Below are 21,928 nucleotides of genomic sequence, written 5' to 3'. Positions count from 1 at the left end.
TTTTTTTATTTCTTTTATTTTCTAATAGAATTATCATGAAGCAATGAGCCCCAAATTTTCTCTTGGCTTACAAATCAATCTTGGGACTAGAACCACCAAATGTTTTTGTATCTTACCATATTCCTTTGTAGTCAATCTGAAGTAAGTATTGACATATAACAATATCAAGAAGCCTGTTGACATGTGAGAAAGGATAATCTCAATGGTGCTGGCACATTTCATACGATTTGGGCTAAGGAAGACCCTTATTTTTCTCATCACTATTTTTTAAATATTTTTATCAATTGAGAGAGAGAAAGAGGCAGACAGAATGACAGAAAGTATCACAAGGGCTTCCTGCCACTGCAAACAAGGATCAGAGGTATGTGCCGCTTTCTTCATCTGGTCTTACATGGGTACTAGAGAATAGAATGTGTATTGGTCAGCGTTCTCTAGAGGAACAGGACCAACAGAATGAATAGTATTAAAAGGTAATTTAGGGCTAGAGAGATGGCTTAGCAGTCAAGGCGCTGCCTGCGAAGCCTAAGGACCTGTGTTATACTCCCCAGATGCCACTAAGCCAGACTCACACGATGACACGTGTGCAAGGTCGCACAGGGGCACAAAGCGGCCCATGTGCTTGGGGTTTAACTACAGGGGCTAGACCCTGGTACACCAACTCTCTCTTTCTCACTTTTGCTTTCACTCCAGCTCTCTCTCTTTCTCTCTCTCTCTCTCTCTCTCTCTCTCTCACACACACACACACACACACACACACACACACACACATAAAAAAAGAAAGGCCAGTCTGTTAGGCTTGCCACAAAAAAACCCCACAAGATTCTCACCAGGGTAAGCTCTTCAACCTAGTACTTCCTAGGCTACAGAAGCCCTGAGAAATCAATCTATTTCCTTTATTAATTACCTCATCAGTAATACTCAGTTATAACACCAGAAAACAGATTAAAATGATATTTAAATGCAATAAAAGAAAGAAAGCTAGTGTTCCCATGGGCTCAGTTAAGAGAGGACATCCCATGGCTTGCCTATAGCCAAGAGAGCACAGCTCTCTGCCAGGCCCCAAAATTCACACCATTCCATTTTTGGGTTATGACCAAATACACCAGAAGGTGGCATCATTATGACTGAAAAAGTAAAAGCATTTGGAGAACAAGGCCCTTCCCAGATCTGGAAAAAGAAACTGAAACCAAGATATCATTTTTTTTTCCCCCAGCCTCCTCCTGTTATTCAGCCACTTCGAGCTGGAACCAAATGCATAAGCTTTTATTCAAACCAGAATAAAGAATACGTTTTTTCCTGACCTTCCAGGAGGAAATAAATACAAACATCAGATGTTTTTTCAGCCCAATTTGACAGTTTTCTTTTTCTTTACAGAAGAAATTTGAAATACAATCTGGGTAAGTACTAAGTTTCATATTATTTATAGTTATATCTTTAATAACAGTTTATTGAACATGAAGAAATATATAACTAGAAACTTGAAATATACTCCAAAACAAAAATTATAACATTCTAAGCTTAGACCGACTAGAATATTTTGTTATTGTTTGTGATATGTCACCAAGAGGATAAGGACTGTGTCTGCCTTACATTAGTTGAAAAGTGAGTCATAACATTCCATTGAAAAGGCAATTGAAAATTAGAGGCAACTTTTATTAATATCCCTTAACATAAAACAGTATCTGGAGATACCAGCCACCCTAAGGAACAGAAAGTTTGTGGTAAATGAAACCTCCTGATAATTTCATGAATATCAGTGTTAAAGGAGAAACATCTATGAGAGGCAGAAACAGACTACGTTAGGAAGAACTTGTGATACCAGAATTTTGGGTGTCTTTGAGAGTAACCAAGTTTTCTCTTAGCTCTTGGTTAGGCTTATAACTCAGCAATTAAAGACCTGGACATTCACTGACACTCAAAACTTTCCCTGAGTCAGTGGACTCCAGGTTCTTGCCTTATGGATTTTGATGACTTAAATTCATAGCCCATAAAGGGTGAAGTTCAAAAAGGTTTTATTATAGAGTTTAAGAGAAGGAAAGAATGCAAAGCTCCCATTGTGAGACAAGAGAGGCTTCTGGAAATGGAAAGCCTTCAGCTGCCTGTGATCTTTGATGGGAATTTACTGGGTGAGAACTGAGCTGGTCATTCTGGTCCCCATGCAAGGTGTTCAGACACTTTGTAATCTTCACATCTTCTTAAGTGTTTTGGAAAAGGGAAAATTCTTTAGGGAAGGAGACATAATGAAACCCTGAAAAAGCAAAAGACACAGCACTCAAAGGAGTTATGAGATGGTTTGTTATGTAGCCAAATATGAGTGACCATGGTCCAGAAACACAGATTTAGGTGACCCCAATTCATGTTCCAACAGGGTAACAATTGATGAAAGTTTTATAGTTACAGAACAAAAAATATGCCATGTAATCCAGCATTGAGGAGGCAGAGGCAGAGGCAGAGGCTCACAATGAGTTTGAGGCCAGCCTAGAAGTATGAGCTCCAGGTCTCCATGGCTGGCCTCTAGCCAAGGCCCCATGGCTTTCTCTGCCCGCCACCTGACACTGATCTTTGGGGTTTGACCAAACATATCAGAAGGTGACATCATTGTGACTAAAGAAGAACAAGCATTTCAAGAAAAAGTTTCTTCCTGAAGGGTTAATAGTCTTCCGTCAAAACGAGAGGGGACTAAGGAGTTAATAACTATCCCTAAGACTTGAAGGCCACAGAAGAAAGAATCGAGTTCAGCAAGGCTCCCCTAATTGATGTACTCCCCTTAGCTCAGATGGCCTTGAAGAAACAGAAACCATCTGAGTATCCTCCCTCTGATAATCCTGGCTGAAGAAGCCTATTGAGAACAAGGACATAAACAGTACAATTTTTATCAACTGCACCTGGTACAATCTGTTCCTTCGGCTCCTTCTTATAAGCTTGCACTCCAGCCTAGCTCAGGGCTTCAACCTTCATCCCCTGAGAAGGCTGCTGCCCCTCACTGTTTCTCTCAGTAAACAGTCTGTAGAGATCAAGTTTGGTGTTCTCTTTCCCTTCTTTCTTAAACTTTCCTTACATTTGGTACCATGTCTCAGATCAGATACCTCAGGGACTTTCAGGCAGCTTCCTCCCCTTCTCTTTTTCTCTCCTCTCTACCACCCTGCCAATGTTTCACTCCCTCAGAAGCACAAAAACTCACTGTGCTCACTACTCTCAAGTAAACAGCTGCCTGTGACCTGAGACCTCCAGTCCTTCCAGCTTGATACCTGGGGCTTCCTCCTTTTCTTCTTCTTTTCAGCCTCTCCCACCAGACTTTTGAACTCCAGATGAGAGGCCTTTGCTGTGTGATCCACTGCATCCACACCCTCACCAAATTACAGCTTCACTACAGCCGAGATGCCCCTTCTCAAACCCTAGAAACTCTGGGAGTTTCTCACTTTTCAATCCATGGATGATCAAAGGCTCCAGGAGCCTGTCTCCCCTTGCCCCCCACCCAGGACATGTGTTGCCCCACCAAACACCCCAAGCATTGTGAGTGCAGGGAAACTCCCTCCTAATCCTTAGGTTTTATTTGCCCTCTCTAAGCCTGGGAGATGTTCCTGGTAGCAGGATTGGCCACTCTAGTCCTTGTCCTCAAACTGGGCTCTAAATTATCTATTCCAAAAGACACTCCATTGGCATGTCTCAAAGCTAATTTAAAAGAACTTGAATTCTGAGCTCCTTCCTACCAAATTACTCCAACTCTCTATTCAAATTTGGCCACAATATTCTCGTAACAATGACCACCACTGGCCTTGAGTGATCTGGTACTTTGGACTTCAACATTCTCATTGGTCTTGATAACTTTCTCCAATGACACAGCAAATGGCTCCAGCTTCCCTCCACCACCCCTCCTAAAACTATCTTTCACACATGGTTCTGCCAGCTGCCCATAACTTGCCAGGGTCTCTCCTTCTCACACCAATTTCAAGTCATCTCACCAAATCAGATACAAACCCTGTCTTCTAAAGAAACTCCTGTCTTCACTGGGCCTCTTTAACTTCTTCTACATATGGATATCGAATTTTTCTCTCCTTGCTAAAAGTTAAAAATCACTAAACAGCTTCTAGAGCTTTTTCCTTTCTTTTCCTTTTCCCCCTTCTTCTCATTACAAGCCACCAAAAGAAAAATGTCAATTTAAGTTCAAACCACTGGCTGTTGCCCTGTTAAGATTAAGTCCTAACTGATTTAAAACATAACTGAAATCTTGAAAGGGTTGTTTCTCCATGTTTCATGTAATCATGTCTAATGTTGGCCAACCATGTCATGTCATATGCTATATGTTTCATGTAGTCTTCCTTATGTATGACTAAATTTATGTTCATTAATTGTTCCAGTGTTTATAGTTATTAAATGTTCTGATATTCATATATTTCAATATATGGTTCAATATAGGGTTTCAATATATTGAAAATAATTAACCTCTGTTTTTGAGAACATGCTTGTTCATGCTTACTACAATAGACATAATTATAACCCTGCTTCTACAGAAAGAGATATATTTTTAGATCAGAAAAGACTTTATAAGGCGAAATATTGTTAGGCATGTTATTAAAAGGATATGGAAGTGATATAAAAATGGTTGTGGGACTTAAACTGAAGATTTAGTTGGCTGTGATATAATGGGTCAACTTAAAGATTTTATTTTCCATACTTTTTCCTCACCTTAATTGTTCATATAACTCAGGCTTTACTCTTTGTAGTAAATTGATAAGTTTATTTATATTTCCATGTCTTAACTTAAAAATTCAGCTACACCTATGTTTCCTACTGTTAAACTCTGACTACTAAAAAACACTGAATGTTTAAAAAAAGCAAAATTAATTTTAATGAGTTTTTATTTATTTAAACCTTAGCTAAGTATAACATAAAAGCTGAAATACGAAATTAATATAACTGACCTTCTGAATATTCAAAAAACATGTGAGCCTAGGGAGACTGCTGAACCAGGGAAATGAGATGACAGACAATCAGAATCCAGTCTATTTATAATTAGCCACAGGGGCAAAAAACATAAAAACAAAAGTTAGGGGGGAAAAGTTGTTACGATTGAATTATATCCAAATGCTAACTTTACATGTTACATGTATAAAGTCTTCATTTTGTTTGATAGAATATCTGCCTCTCTGTTTACAACAATAGACTTCTTACATATTTGGCTGTTGTATGTTTTCCCATTAGATAAAACTTCATTTAATAAAATTTTATTCTAATAGCTACATGAAACATTATTAAGAAAGATATTTAAATGGTCAATACAAATGTAAATAGGTATGAGAATGTAAACAGTAACATTAAAAAACAAAATATGGTAGTGCATGCATTTAATCCCAGGCAGAGGTAAGAGGATCTCCATGAATTCAAGGCCACCCTGAGGATACATAGTGAATTCCAGGTCATCCTGGGCTAGAGTGAGACCCTACCTCAAAAAACCAAAAACCAAAACAAAACAAAAAATTAAAGATGGTCTCTAGGCAAAACGAAAAATGACAAGACATCACGCAACTAGATACTCCTGATTATAGCTTCTCCCCATAATCTCTGATGGTTTCTAGAAACTGATAGCGGACAAGGAGAAAGATCAAAAAATAACTCTATTAGGAAAACTAAATCTTAAGGTAAAAGTTTACATATTCTTAAGATGAGGGTTCACTTATTAATGTATAATTTCCCAAGATAAAAAAAATCTCATAATAAAAACATAAAATTCTAAAAACACTCCTATTTTACATAATCTAAAAACATTGACTATTCAACAGAGTTTTCTCTTTAAAAACCAATTTGTAAAAGGTTGTATTAGAGCTCATCTGTTTTAGTTCAACAGAAACCAAATTCTGCTCTTTTATATATCAGTACACCTTTAATCCCAGCACTCAGAAGGCAGAGGCAGGAGGATCCCCATGAGTTCAAGGCCAACCTGAGACTACATAGTGAATTCCAGGTCAGCCCCTACCTCAAAACAAAACAAAAAGATAAATAACTGCCTCATTTCTGGTCTCTCAGGTTCATTGCTGATAAGACATATTCTCTACCTCAGGGTCCAGCCCCATGCTCAAACAATAGTCTTCATCTAAAATATATGACTTCAAGCTCTATGGCCCTGCTTCCAAACTTCCCTGGGTAATTGGTATCTAAACTAATCAAAACTGTAACCAAATACAAATGCCAAAACTTGATGCTGTCTTACTGACATGTTCTGCCTGTACTTGTAACTATGAGATACATAAAGAATAAAATATGCCTACCTTCTAAAAAGCTATTTCTCTGTATTTCTCTTGGCTCAATTATGTACATAGCTCAAACTTAATTCTCTATAATAAGGTGATAAATTTATTTATAATGCCATACCTTATATTACAATAAAAGAAAAGTTAAAGATATCTGGCCCAAAGCTATATCTTCTACTGTAATAAACTTTTATGCTGATTATGTTCCAAACTACATAGCCTTTTGTACTGACACTGTAGTTTTTATACTGTTTCAACATGTCTCAATATGTTTGTAACATAGCTGTAACAGCTTCTGGCCAGTACTAAAATTATCTTGTGTTTCTTCTTAACTCCATAACACAGCTATAGATATCTCTCTACTAATTAATCATTTTTTCAGGCTTTGGAAGAAATTTCCCTGGACTCACAATGATGTAAAAATAGACTGATTCTCCACTCCATCTCTTGTGCCAGTGGTGTAAGCTTTAGTTTCCCATATCAATATCAAGGTTCACAAGATCAAGATATTCTAAATAGTTTTGTCTATTTAAACTATCTGAATGTGACATAAATATCAAAACTAAGCCTTTGTTTTGCTACATAGGACACCTGTTTACAACAATAGGTTTCTTTTTTTTTTTTTTTTTTTTGGTTTTTTGATTTTTTGAGGTAGGGTCTCACTCTAGCCCAGGCTGACCTGGAATTCACTATATAGTCTCAGGGTGGCCTCGAACTCACGCAATCCTCCTACCTCTGCCTCCCGAGTACTGGGATTAAAGGCGTGCGCCACCACGCCCAGCAACAATAGGTTTCTTAAATTTTCTACTCATGTTTGCCTATTGGGTAAGACTTTATTTACTATGAACTTATTCTGATAAATAAAATTGGGCCTAATTATATGAAATATATTTCATTGTATTATATAAACAACATAATTTTATAAAATAATTTCATTATGTTTATAAAACAAACAACTGGAAATAATAAATTATCAAGTCTAGTCAAACCTTTAGCTTTCCAGCCTAACATAAATTTATTAGTTCTCCTAAAGATAAGACTTTTGGATATTTGGATAAAGTAAGTAAAGACTGTGAACCTTCTATAAAGACTGACACAAGAAGAAACCTTTAGGGCTGGAGAGATGGCTTAGTGGTTAAGCACTTGCCTGTGAAGCCTAAGCACCCCGGTTCGAGGCTCAATTCCCCAGGACCCACGTTAGCCAGATGCACAAGGGGGCGCACACGTCTGGAGTTTGTTTGCAGAGGCTGGAGGCCCTGGCACGCCCATTCTCTGTACCTCTTTTCTCCCTCCCTCTCTCTCTCTCTCTCTCTCTCCTCTCTCTCTCTCTCTCTCCCTCCCTCCCTCTTTCTCTGTCACTTTCAAATAAATAAATAAAAATAAACAAAAATTTTAAAAAAAGAAGAAATGTTTAAACCTAAACTTCAAAATTAGTTAACTTCTTAATCTCTATCATATATTTCAAATATTGCTTCAATACTTATCTCTTATATTCCCTACCTTACCTAAACCAAATCTTTATCATTTCCACAAATTCCAATTACGTTCCCATTCAAGTTAACAACTCCTTCTTCCTTACCTATCACCTATATCATTATTATTATTTTTTCCACCTTAAATACAATATTAAGGTCATCTTTAAATGTCATGTCACATACAAGAAAACTCATATATGTATAATAACCAGATCATAATGGCTGATAGATTTGGTATGATCTAGGTCTTTCTTTCCTAATGGCTCTGGGAACTATCACTGTCCTAAAGAACTACCTCCTTGCCTGTTCGTAAAATGAATGTGGGCCAGGCATAGTGGTGCATGCCTTTAATCCCAGCACTAGGGAGGCAGAGGTAGGAGGATCGCTGTGAGTTTGAGGCCACTCTGAGACAACATAGTGAATTCCAGGTCAGCCTGGGCTAGAGTGAGATCCTACATAAAAAAAAAAAAAGATTGATGTGAGATAATATCGTACTATGTACACGAACTGCAAAATAAAGTTTGACAAGTGGAAAACCAAAAGCTAGATCCCAAAAGTCACACCTGTGTAACTAAGACTTCAATGATGGACCACAGTGATTGTGGAGATTAAAATGTTACCAATCCACAGCCAATATTTTGGGCTATATTGGCCTTTTGAATGGCCAATAATATTATTTCTCTGAATATAACCTGACATCTCTCTGTGACCAACTAAGATATCTATTGCTATAAGTTAAGAAATCTCACAGATCTACTCCAAGTTAAACCTGTCCTGTCTCTGACATGTATTTTATTCCTCTGATTATGATAATATTCACCCACTTGTTTGGACATTACATGCTCAGATGCCTCACTGAACACCTCCAAGACATAATCCTCATCGTCACAGGGAGTCACTAAATTCTTCATGTTCACTGGATATCAGCCCCTGAACATCCAAACTCCACAAAACTGTGTGGGACACCCTGAGAGATCTACTGCCCCCCAAATAGGAAGTAACCAGAGAATCTGATATCACCCCCGTTGCTACCTGTGCAGCCACCCCTACAGTGCCCCACTCATTCCTAGTTCTCCCCAATCCTTTTTATCCTTCCAGAGTCTGGACTGAAGGGTTAATAGCCTTCCCTGAAAAGTACAGGGAACTAAAGAAATAATAACTATCCCTAACACTAGAAGGTCATAAAAGAAACAATAGTGGAGTTCACCCCAGCTCCCCTGATTGATGTACTCCCCTTAGCTCAAACGACCTTGAAGAACCAGAAACCAACTGAGTATCCTCCTGTGGTGGTTTAATTCAGGTGTCCCCCAAAAACTTAGGTGTTCTGAGTGCTAGGTTTCCAGCTGATGGAGATTTGGAAATTAATGCCTCCTGGAGGGAGTATATTGTTGGGGGTGGGCTTATGGGTATTATAGCCAGTTTCCCGTTGCCAGTGGTTGGTACACCCTCCTGTTGCTGTGGTCCACCTTATGTTGGCCAGGGGGTGATGTCCACCCTCTGCTCATGCCATTGTTTTTTCCTGCCATCGGGGAGCTTCCCCTTGAGCCTGAAAGCCAAAATAAACCTCTTTTTCCCTCAAGATGCTCTTGGTTGGGTGATTTCTAACAGCAATGCAAACCTGACTGCAACAGTAAACTGGTACCAAGGAGTGGGATTACTGCTAGACACCTGACTGTGTGGTTTGGGCCTTTTGGAGCTAATTTTCAAGAGGAATGTGGGAGAATCTGAAACCTTGGCCTAAGAGATGCCTTGCAGTGCTGTAAGTACAGCTTGATGGACTAGTCTGGTCTGAGCTGCAAGACCTGAGTGAAGTAAGAACTATGGACTGTGAGGTTTGGCTTATGAGGGTGAGAAAGAGCTTTGCTTGGACTGGGCTAGCAGTTTGTGAGAGAAGCTTGCTCTTATGCCCATGTCCTGAGAAGTTGTGCAGGGTTGCTTTGCATAGAAATGAACTGGTGTGAGTAGAGGGATATGGCACAGAAAGAAAAATCTTTGGGTGAACTGTTGCCCATTCAGCTGCAACTGAGAGATTACAACCATTGAAACTGGGCTAGCTGACCTGTGCTGAGGCAAAGGAAGAATATCGATTCTTTTGAAGGGGCCTGAGTGGTCAAGGAGTGACCTGTTCTTCAAAGTCTGCTTTATGCCCCCATGGATTAACAAACTGGCACTCTACCTGGTATTGTGAAGTATAAGAAATGCAGGAAAGAGAGGGTCATTGAGTTTTCAACATGGTCTTGTGTTTTGGAAATGGCTGTGAGCAGTGTAAAGCAAGTTTGCTGGATGCCTGCATGGAGACCCCATGGGGCCATGAGGATGAACCATGGATTGAAGTGGAGACCCAGTGAAGATGCTGGGACCAGGAGATGACTGCTAAGGAACTTCTGGCCCTTATGAAGTTTCCCAGGACTGTGAGTAGCCTAGCTGGAGGGGCAGAATTGGAATGCCAGAGACTTGTTGCTGGTTAGAATTATCAGACTTGGAGATTTGTCACTGGCTAGAGTTGTTGGGCTTGAAGCTAGAGTTTGATGTTTGTCCTGGTTGTTTTAAATCTTGTACTGGTTGAATATTTCTTTGCTATGCCCAATGCCTTCTTTTTCAGTGTGAATGTTTTTTCTGTGCCATTATGGGTTTTTTGAGGTTATTTTCTTTGGTATTATGGCTCAGTTAAAAGATCTTGGAAGTCAGGCATGGTAGTGCACGCCTTTAATCCCAGCACTCAGGAGGCAGAGGTAGGAGGATCACCATGCATTTAAGGCCACCCTGAGACTACATAGTGAATTCCAGGTCAGCCTGGGCTAGAGTGAAACCCTACCTCAAAAAAAAAAAAAATAAATAAATAATAATTAAAAAAAGATCTTGGACTGTGGGGATGTATGAACATAATTGGGATTGATAAAAACTATGGGGACTTTTAAAGTTGGACTGAATGCATGGCATTTAAAAGCATGTATGTTCATCAGTTTATGGGGGCCAGGCGCGGAATGTAGCGGTTTGATTCAGGAGTCCCCCATAAACTTAGGTGTTCTGAATGCTAGGTTTCCAGCTGATGGAGATTTGGGAATTAATGCCTCCTGGAGGGAATGTATTCTTGGGGATGGGCTTATGGGTGTTATAGCCAGTTTCCCATTGCTAGTGTTTGGCACACCTTCCTGTTGCTGTGGTCCACCTTATGTTAGCCAGGGGGTGATGTTCACCCTCTGCTCATGCCATCATTTTTCCCTGCCATTGGGAAGCTTCCCCTTGAGCCTGAAAGACAATAAACCTCTTTTCCCACAAGCTTCTCTTGGTTAGATGATTTCTACCAGCAATGCGAACCTGACTGCAACACCTCCCTTAAACAATCCTGGCTGAAGAAGCCTATTCTAAACGACACAAACAGCTATAATTTTATTACCAACTACACCTGGTATAATCTGTTTAATATCCTCCTTATAAGCTTGCACTCAAGCCTGGCTCAGGATTTTAACCTTCATCCTGCAGAAAATTTTCTCTTAATAAACAGCCTGTCTGTAGAGATCAAGTCTTCAAGTCTGATGTTCTCTTTTGATTTTCTCTCTCTTTTTTTTTTTTTTTTTTTTGGTTTTTCACGGTAGGGTCTCACTCTGGTCCAGGCTGACCTGGAATTAACTCTGTCATCTCAGGGTGGCCTTGAACTCATGGCAATCCTCCTACCTCTGCCTCCCGAGTGCTGGGTCTTTTGATTTTCTCTTATACTTTCCTTACATTTCCCAGATCTGGAAATAGAAACTAAACCCAAGACAGCTGACAGCATTTTTCTTTCCCAAACCTGCCTAGTATCAGTCATACCCTACTGCTTCCCAACCACTTTGAATTAATACTCAATACAAAAGCTTTCATTCAAACTAAAAGGAAAAATACATTTTTCTTCAAATTTCCATGAGGAAAAGAAGCACAAACATGAGATGTTTTATATCCCAAAGTTGACAATTTTCCTTTTTTTTTTCTTTTTTGGTGTTTCAAGATAGGGTATCACTCTAGCCCAGGCTGACCTGGAATTCACTAAATTCACTATGTAGTCTCAGGGTGGCTTCAAACTCATAGCAATCCTCCTATCTTTGTTTCCCAAGTGCTGGGATTAAAGGCATGTGCCACCATGCCTGGTGTGGTGGTTTGAATAGATAGTCCCCAATATATTCAGTGTTTTATTAGTTTGTAGCTTGCATCTGCAGCCACCTGGCTGGAGGAAGTGTCACTGGGCAGATCGTAGGATCCAGCCCTAACATGTGGTGGTGGGTTTAAAATTCCAATCTAAAGATATGCAAAGTGCCTAGTTCTACCTAGAGTTCCTGAAGTGTACAGTCTGGTGTGGCTTTTGGCCTGGGGATTCTCTCTCTATGTTTGGTTCTGTGAAAGCAGGCAAGCTTCTGCCATTATGGAACTTCCCCTGGATTTATAAGCTTGAATATATCCCTTCCTCCATAACTATGCCTGGTCTGGAAGTTCATCTCAGCAAACCTAAAGCTGTCTGCTACACTGGTAACAGTTTTCCTTTTATTTACAAAAGCATTTGAAATATGGTCTGTGTAAGTACAAATTCCCTATGGTTAGTAGTCATATCTTTAACGAAAGTTTATTAAACAGGAAGAAATCTTCTTTACAATTAGAAACTTGAAATATACTCCAAAACAAAATTATAATATTCCAAGCCTAGAAATTCTAAAATATTTGTTATTATTTATGGTATGTCACCAAGAGGATAAGAACTGTGTGCCTTACATTGGTTGGAAAATGAGTCATAACATTCCATTAAAGAGGCAATTGAAAATTAGAGGCAAGGGCTGGAGAGATGGCTTAGCAGTTAAGTGCTTGCCTGTGAAGCCTAAGGACCCTGGTTCGAGGCTCAATTCCCCAGGACCCACGTTAGCCAGATGCACAAGGGGGTACATGCATCTAGAGTTCATTTGCAGTGGCTGGAGGCCCTGGTGTGCCCATTCTCTCTCTGTCTCTTTCTCTTTCTGTGTCTGTTGCTCTCAAATAAATAAATAAACAAAAAATTTTAAAAAAGAAAGAGAAAATTAGAGTCAACTTTCAATATCCCCCAAAAGCATACCAGAATCCTCAAAAAAGAGTAGAAAATAAAAAGTTTTAAGTTTATATTAAAGACACTTTCCACCAGCCACTCTTAGCAATAGGGGGTTAGTAAATGAGATTTTCTGATAACTTCATGGATATTACTGTTAAAGGAGAAGCATCTATGAGAGGCAGAATCACACTACTTTAGGAACTCCTGTGATACTAGAATTTTGGGTCTTTGAGAGCATCAGAGTTTTTTCTCAGCTCTTGGTCAGGCTGTTACTCAGTGGGTAGGATGCTGGACATTCACTACCACTCAAAACTTCCACTGAGTCAGTGGGTTCAGGTTCTTTCCTTCACCCACAGGGTGTGAAGTTTTAAAATATTGTAAAAATATTTTTATTTTATTTATTTTATTTGCAAGCAGAGACAGGCAGACAGATAGGAAATATGGGCATGCCAGGGCCTCTAGCCACTGCAAACAAACTTCAGATGCATGTACTACTTTGTGAGTCGGTACTGGGAAATCAAATCCAGCTTACTGGGCTTGAAGGCAAGTGCCTTAACCACTGAGAGATCTCTCCAGGCCCTTAAAAAGATTTTATTTTAGAGCTTAAAAAAAAAGCAAAAACTGCAGAGCTCCCATTGTCAGGCAGAAGGGGGCTCCTAGAAATGGGAAAGCCTTCCTGCTGTCTCTAATTGGAGTTTTCTATAGGTATTTACAGGGTGGGGGCTGAGCTGGTCAGGCCAGTTCCCTTGTCAAGTGTCCAGGTGCTTTATAATCTTATTCACATCTTCTTGTCAGTGCTGAGTTATGGGAAAAGCCTAACTCTTATCTGAATGTCAAGGTATCATTTGCTTGGAGAGGGAGTGGCCTCACTTCCTGCCTATCCCGGGTCCAAGATTTTGTCCCGGGATCCAGGCTTACTGCAACCCCCAAGAATGGGGGGAGGATCCTGGCTCACTGCAACCCCTGAGAATGGAGGTTATGATATGACTGAGATTTGACCGACAGTTCAGGCTGCTGCCACCTCTCCACAGCTGGGGGCCTTCATGTCAAACAGCTTAGGTTTGCTTTAACCCAGGGCCCTGGCTATATCTGACACAAGTAGAGGTGGGCCCCCACTCAGGCTTGAATCTTGAGTCTGCAGTGGACAGATTCCCTTCTGGTCCTACTGGACATACAGGTATGTTGCCAGGGGCAGATCTTGGAGTCCAGCTCTAAGGTTCATTTACAGGCAGATATCTAATCCAGCCCTAAGGTGTATGAAGAGCAGTTAGGACTCTGGCTGTCCATGTTTGCTGGTGATACCGGATCTTTGATGGGGTCTCTTTGCTATTGATCAAGTAATTCAGCTTCTCTGATGGTGTTTCCATGGAATTTTTAAGTTTGAAATAAATCCCTTTCTTCCCATAAGCTACTTTTGCTTGAGTGTTTGTCCAGCAACACAAAGTTGACTACAACACTGTTCATGCAAAATCCCATACCGAGTGTTAATGCAACTTAATTCATAGTTGCTAGAACTGGGATGCAACCCAGTCAGTGAGCACATGGATAAATGGACTGGGGTACATTCACAAAGTGGAATATAGCTCAGTACTAAAGAGAAATAAGGTCTGAATCCTTGAAATGATATGGGGGAACCCCAACTGCTAAGCCAACCTGAAAAGGGCAATGTATACTGTAGGATTTTGACTCTGGAACATTCTGGAAATGAGTAAACATTGAAAAAACAATAAAAAGATAAGTGACTTCCAGGAGCTATGGGAAGGAAAGGGTGTATAGACAGGGCACAGAGGGATTTTAGTGCAGCAAGGCTACTTTCTTTGACATTATAATGGTAAAGCTATGTAAATATAAATTTGTACCAAGCTGTCAACTGTGGGGCCCCAAGAGAGAACCTAAGTTGCACTCTGGGTCCTATATAAACTGTCATGTTCAGTGTGATGATGTGTCAGTGTAGGCTTTTGAGATGAAACAAATCAACCATCTGTGGAGAACGTTGACAATGGAGGAGGTTTTGCTTAAAATGAAGTAATGGGGGCAGTATTTGAGGTCTCTGCATCATTTGTTCAATTTTTCTATGATCAAAAGCTGCTCTTCAAAATATAACTAAGTAAGTTTTTAAAGAAGGCATGATTTTTATTTGTATCTAAGAACCATTTTCACCTCTTGTGTGGTGTTAAAACTCCAACCACTAAAGTATGAGTTAGGATTGTATATGCCATCTGCGGTACTGGCTCCCTCTTATTCCTGCTTATGAGCTTCTTGGGACCCTGGTCTTCTGAAACACTCCTGTGAAGTGTGAGAACCACTTATACCTCATTACCTGAGAAGATTCTGCTGCTGAACTCTGGTGTTTTCTATCATCCTTCTTCCCCTTATGGCCTCTGCCTTAGCCTAGTCTTTCCCGGATCAGCCACCTTATGCTATACCCTCCGTCCCCCTGCTCCCCCCCCCCCACTAATCCTGGGATGTGGTTGGTCTTGACCAAGGACATACTTTATGTTTTTATTTCAGTTTATTATATATATATATTATAACAGGATATACGCTTTTATTCTCTTGCCCGGGGCTCCCATTACTCTGGGACCCTCCTCAGTGGAGTTATGGTTTTCACTGTGGGGTCGCAGATGCCTCAATCTCTGTGGGGTACATGGGAACCATGCCTCAGGGTATTCCCAATTCATACTATTCAATCTTTGGGTTTTGACCAAAACAGACCAGAAGGTGGCACTGTTGTGAGTAAAAAAAGAAAAAAAGAACAAGCATTTCTTGGAAAGGCTCTCCCCAGATTTGAAAATCGAAAGTAAAACCAAGGCAGCATTTTTCCCCCACCCTCCTAGAGTCAGACACATCCTACTGTTTCTCAGCCAGTTTGAGCTAGTTTCCAGTGCATAAGCTTTTATTGAAACTGCATCCATGAAGCAATTCATCTTTCTCTAGCCTTCCAGGAAGAAAGAAGCACAAAGGATTTCTACACCCAAATAGATAGTTTCCTTTTTTTTTTTTTTTAACAGAAGAAATTTGAAATACAATCTGGGTAAGTACAAAGTCTCATATGATTAGTAATTATATCTTTAGCAAGAGGTTACTGAACAGGTAAAAATCTACTTTACAATTAGAAACGAAATGTACTTCAAAACAAAAATTATAATATCTAAGCTTAGACCACCTAGAGTATTTGTTACTGTTTGTGATTTGTCACCGAGGGAATAAGGACTGTATATGACTTACGTTAGTCGAAAAATGAGTCTTAAAGTGGCAATTGAAAATTAGAAGCAATTTTTATTAATATTCCCCAAAGCACAACTGTTGGATCAGAGTCGGGGGCTGACCCAATTATTGCGATGTGGAAATAAAGGGAGAGAACATACAACCTCAAGAGCAGATTGTCCTGTATTGGAGAACAAGTGAACAGCGAAGGATGGACAGCCCCATTCCTCAGGTTTGAGGCTGCCATGCCCAGAAGCAGCTGAAGTGGATATTCAAGGAAGAGACTAGCCGGGCAGAGAATGGGGGAAGGAAGAGGGGAAAGGAATCTAACAGGGCTGTTTCCTTTGTTGACTTGTTTTCTCAGGTAGGACCCCAATGTGACCATATCAGGTTGTGGTTTGGGAAGTTATTTATAATCCAAAAGAATTTCCTCTGTGTTAAAACCTGTTTCAGGGCCAGCATATCCCAGTAATTTCTGTGATTCTAGTGATTGTTGGGACCCCAGACTTAACTCTTACAATAACAGTATCCTCAGCAAGAATACAAAATAAGATTTTTTAAGTTTATATCAGTTGAAGACACCTTCCACCAGCCATTCTAAGGAATAAGGAGTTAGTAAATAAACCTCCTGATAACTCCATGTATATTAATTAGTGTTAAAGGAGAAACATCTATGAGAGGCAGAAACAGACTACTTTAGGAAGTCCTGTGATACCAGAATTGGGGTGTTTTTGACAGCAACTGAGTTTTTTCTCAGCCCTTGATTAGGCTGTTACTTGGGAGTTAGGAACCTGGACATTCACTGCCACTCAAAGCTTCCTCTGAGTCAGTGAGCTCCAGGGTCTTGCTTATGGATTTTGATGACTGATATTCCTAGAGAGTGAAGTTGAAAACAAACAACTTTTGTTGTTGTTTTTTGTTTTTTCAAGGTAGGGTCTCACTCTAGCCCAGGCTGACCTGAAATTCACTATGTAGTCTCAGGGTAGCCTTGAACTCATGTTGATCCTTCTACCTTTACCTCCTGAGTACTGGGATTAAAGGTGTGCAACACCACACCTGACCTAAAAAGTTTTTATTATAGAATTTAATAGAAGGAAAGATGTTTCTGGAGAGATGCCTTAATGGTTAAGGCACTTGCCTATGAAGCCTAAGGACCCAGGTTCTACTCCCCAGTACCCACGTAAACCAGATGCACATGATGGCCCATGCATTTGGAAGGTGTTTGTTTGCAGTCACTGATGCCCTGGTGTGCCCATTCTCTCTATCTGTCCCTCTCTCTCACTTTCTCTAGCAAATGGATAAAGTTTTAAAAAGAGAGAAGGAAAGAATGCAGAGCTCCCATGGTGAGGCAGGAGGAGGCTCCTAGAAATGGGAAAGGCTTCCTGCTGCCTCTGATTGGGGTTTTCTATGGGTATTTACTGGGTGGGGCCTGAGCTGGTCAGTCCAGTTCTCTTGTCAGATGTCCAGGTGCTTTATAATTTTATTCACATTTTCCTGTCAGATGTTTGAGGGAAGGGAAACTCCTTTAGGGAAGAAGAGATAAGAAAAAAACAATCCTGACAAAGCAAAAGACACAGCTCTCACCTCAAAGAAGATAAGGCATAGATTATTCTGCAGCCAAATATGACATACAGTTTTGGTGACCCCAGTCTCATGTTCTAATATGTTAACAAGTTCATGACCATTAGGTGTGTGGGCTGTAGAAAAGCAAGGGGATCTCTGCCATAGGTTCAGATGCTGTCTGATGACATTCTTAGTCCCCAGTTTGGTGGAATCCCTGGGATCTGTTTGCACATTCCAAAAATAAATCACACCTGATCAACTGATAGCTACCAGGATGGTAGGTCAGTCCCACAAGTGGGTAATAAATGGCGATTGAGGGGCTAAAGGTAGACCACAGTAATTTAGCTCTGATCTTCCACATTCCTCCGCGATGCCAGCAGTTCTAGCAGTCATTTAGTGTTGTTCAAAGCAGATACAGTTTTTCAGGAACTTTAGATCATAGTTCCCATTGGTCAAGCATCACATTTTGTCCATGCAGAAGCCAAATACTTGCCCCCGACCCACGGGACCAATCTAACATGGGGCAGTCGAGGAGGGCTGCAACCTGAAAGAATGGGCGGGAAAGAAGAAGGAGACCAAGTGGAGGATTTGTCAAGGTCTCGTTTAATGTTGGACTTTTTAGCTCTTTTATAATCAACCAGCAGGTAGGGCAATAAGGAGGGGAAAAAGGGGGAGGGGGTACAAGGAAGGATGAAGTAGGGCCACCTGGCTGTAATCTTCTGGAGCATCTTGTGGTATTTCTGGAATCTCTCTTGTGACATCTCCCAGAGCAGCTGTTTGTTCTCGGGGGAGGGGCTGCATGAGGGCTGCTAGTTCTCTTTTGTCCTCAGGGCAGCCAGGTCATGGTCTCTGACAAATACTATGTTTTATAGGTCCCATGTAGAGAGGAAGGCTCTAGGATCTAATATATGAGTCTGAGCAGTATGCAGGAAAGCCATCTTGAGGAGAAAAGAATTTACTGTACTATAGGACATCTGAAATAGTAACTTAAGAATTATTAGCTCTTGGCCGGGCATGGTGGTGCACGCCTTTAATCCCAGCACTTGGGAGGCAGAGGTAGGAGGATTGCCATGAGTTCAAGGCCACCCTGAGACTCCATAGTGAATTCCAGGTCAGCCTGGGCTAGAGACCCTACCTTGAAAAAAACCAAAAAAAAAAAAAAAGAAATATTAGCTCTCAAGTTATAAAACACTATGAATACTGTTATTATTAAAGATTAATGTCTTTTGTATGTGAAGTAATTAACCCAAATCTTTGGGTATCTCCAAGAGTAAATGAAGTTAAATTTATATTAAAGTTGTCAGAACTTTGAATATATCATAAAATCATTTACAGCCTTTGATTTGTTGTGTTTTGGGACTAAGAGTATGGATTTAAAAATCCAAACCCCAGAATGCAGTTCTTTTTAGAAGGTTAAAAAAAAAATCCTTGTCAATTTAAAACTGGAAATTTTATTTGTGTTCAAATTATACAGAATAATGTGAAAAGCTTGACTTCCTTTAAATATGAAATCTTGGTTCAAGTAAGGTAGCAGTGTGGATGAGCAAACAGTCATAACAAAACATGATTATGAAAGAATATAACATCATCCTCATTTGTAGCTTTATTATAACCAAACAGCATTATCTTTACCACTTAACATATACCAAGAAAAATTAAGTATGTTAGATAATTTCTTAAAATGATTAAATATAAAAATAAAAGTTAGAGATGTTCAGTTACTTGGTGTACTTAATTGCTAATGCAGTTGAAGATGAGGATCACTCAGCATTTCTGAGGTGCATGTGGTTGTATGCTTAGATATTTAAAGAGTGAAATGCTTACCTGAGAGTCCATCTCTAAGTTCTGGAGCACAGGAGTTGGTTAGAAGTACTTGAAAGAGTCCTTATTCTCTAGATAGTCTTTGATATCATGCCATTTGTCATTCATTATGTTCCAGTAGCTCATTGTGAAAAGACTGTACAAAACTCTGAATTTGGGGCTGGTGAGATAACTCAGTAGTTAAGGCACTTGCTTGAAAAGATTAATGACCCTGGTTCAATTCCCCACAAAAAGCCAGATGCACATGCATCTGGAGTTCATTTGCAACAGCAGGAAGCCCTGGCATGCCCATACTCATTCTGTCTCTTTCTCTATGTCTGCCTGTCCCTCTCAAATAAATAAATAAACAAGTAAATAAATAAAAATATTTTTAAAAAGAAATTCTGAATTTTTAGTCATTACTTAAAAATATATGATTTCATTTAATAAAGATGGCACATATATAGAGAGAGAGGGAAAGAAAACTATATGTTTTCTAAAAACATACATCTTAGATTTATAAAAACTAAATAGGAGTGTCTTAAATTGAGGAGGCAAAATGCTTTAGTAATTTTGACACGTTATTAGTGTCATTTGTTTATTTAACCAATACTCCAAAGTATTACATACCATAGACATAATGATTTTTTTAAGTAATAGGTCAAGTTTTATAAATTTAAATTTTTATTAAATTCATCTTTAATAATAGGATATTAGAGGCTTTAGTAAGTAAAAGGATAAAACATAAAATCTTTGTAAACTACTTTTATAAACATTGGTCAAAGAACAACAATATTTAAAGTTGGGTGTGGTGGTACACATCTTTAATCCCTGCACTCTGGAGGCAGAGGTAGGATTGTCTTGAGTTCAAGGTCACCCTGAGACTACATAGTGAATTCCAGGTCAGCCTGGGCTAGACTGAAACCCTACATTGAAATCCAAAATAAAAAATAAAAAAAGAACCACAATATTTAAGAAACCTTATTTTAGGTAGAGAAGTACATGTAATTTATCAAATAAAATAAAGGCTTAATCAAATGGAAAGCATATAAAGTTTTTGTTTGTAAACCATTTAATAAACATTAGTAAAAGTACCTAAGAGAACTATTGATAAAAACATAATTAGGCATTTTGTAAACACTACTAAAAGCAGAATCATATTCAACAAAATTTGAATTTTTGATTATAGAAATTTAATAACCTCTATTTCTTCAGCATATCTTTTTTGTTTGTTTGTTTTCATTTATTTTTTATTGACAGGTCCCATAATTGTAAACAATATCCCTTGGTAATTCCCACCCTACCCCGCCCCCACTTTCCCCTTTGAAACTCCACTCTCCATCATATCCCCTCCCCCTCTCGATCAGTCTGTCTTTTATTTTGATGTCATGATCTTTTCCTCCTATTATGATGGTCTTATGTAGGAAGTATCAGGCACTGTGAGGTCATGGATATACAGGACATTTTGTGTCTGGAGGAACACGTTGTAAGGAGTCATACCCTTCCTTTGGATCTTACATTCATTCCGCCACCTCTTCACAATAGACCCTGAGCCATGGAAGATGTGATAGAGATATTTCAGTGCTGGGCACTCTTCTGTCACTTCTTCTCAGCACCATGGTGCCTTCTGAGTCATCCCAAGGTCACTGCCATCTGAAAAGAGAAGATTCTCTAACCAAAAGTGAGAGTAGCATTAATATGTGGGTATGAACATTAAGAGAAGTACTTACTGGGAAGTTTGGTGAGCATAGTACATACATTTAGCCAGACAGCAGCAGACATTATACCCCTAGGGCTCATGACTACCCCTGTTGTAGGTTTTCACTATCAGGGATGTATTCCCTCCTATGGAATGGGCCTCTAGTCAAATTAGAGGGCGGTTGGTCTCCCCCATAACAGACATGCCACTATTGCACCCATTGGCTCATTTGGACTAGTTGGCCAAATATAAGGCTTGCAGTGTCCACTGTTGTGTATCTCCACTGATGATTTCTTTCTGTCCCATTGAATTGCATGTAGCACCAGCTTTCTGTCAGCTGGTCTACATGGAGGAAGTTTTCATTCTCAGCTACAGCAGGATTTCTTAGTGACCTTGCAAAGACAATAAAAGCAAGATAACACCTTGACATGTCTGTTTTAAAACTTTAAATAAAAAGCATTCAAGGCAAGGTCTCACTCTAGCCCAGGCTGACCTTGAACTCACTCTAGTCCTAGGCTGGCCTTGAACTCACAGTGATCCTCCTACCACCACCACACCGGGCTTTAAAATATTTTTTTTCTGCTGGGTTCTATTCTTTTGTTTTGTTTTGTTTTGATTTTTATTAGCATTTTCCATGATTATAAAAAAAATCCCATGGTAATTCCCTCCCTCCACCCCCCCCCCGCACACTTTCCCCTTTGAAATTCCATTCTCCATCATATTTCCTCAACATCACAATCATTGTACTTACATATATACAATATCAACTTATTAAGTACCCTCCTCCCTTCCTTTCTCTTCTCTTTATGTCTCCTTTTTAACTTAGTAGCCTCTGCTACTAAGTATTTTCATTCTCACGCAGAAACCCATTCATCTGTACCTAGTATCC

The 21,928-nt window shown here is 39.7% G+C and overlaps 1 protein-coding gene across 2 annotated transcripts in view; it reads left to right on the top strand.

Moving 5' to 3' along the window:
* The first annotated feature begins 1,280 nt into the window (after positions 1–1,280).
* Positions 1,281–21,928, top strand: part of LOC101609855 (sterile alpha motif domain-containing protein 9) — a 46,501-nt gene continuing 25,853 nt past the window's right edge. The window contains exon 1 of one of the 2 annotated variants that reach the window (XM_045160615.1): positions 1,281–1,397. The gene's annotated coding sequence lies outside the window, so the exon portion shown is untranslated. Of the gene's footprint in view, positions 1,398–15,583; positions 15,805–21,928 lie in introns of those variants that run through there. The other variant, XM_045160614.1, reaches the window with a different exon arrangement.

The sequence above is a fragment of the Jaculus jaculus genome, chromosome 10, assembly GCF_020740685.1.
Source record: "Jaculus jaculus isolate mJacJac1 chromosome 10, mJacJac1.mat.Y.cur, whole genome shotgun sequence".
In the NCBI taxonomy this organism is placed as follows: domain Eukaryota; kingdom Metazoa; phylum Chordata; class Mammalia; order Rodentia; family Dipodidae; genus Jaculus; species Jaculus jaculus.
The sequence above is the reverse complement of the archived record's forward strand: the minus strand, read 5'-3'. Positions and strand labels throughout refer to the sequence as shown.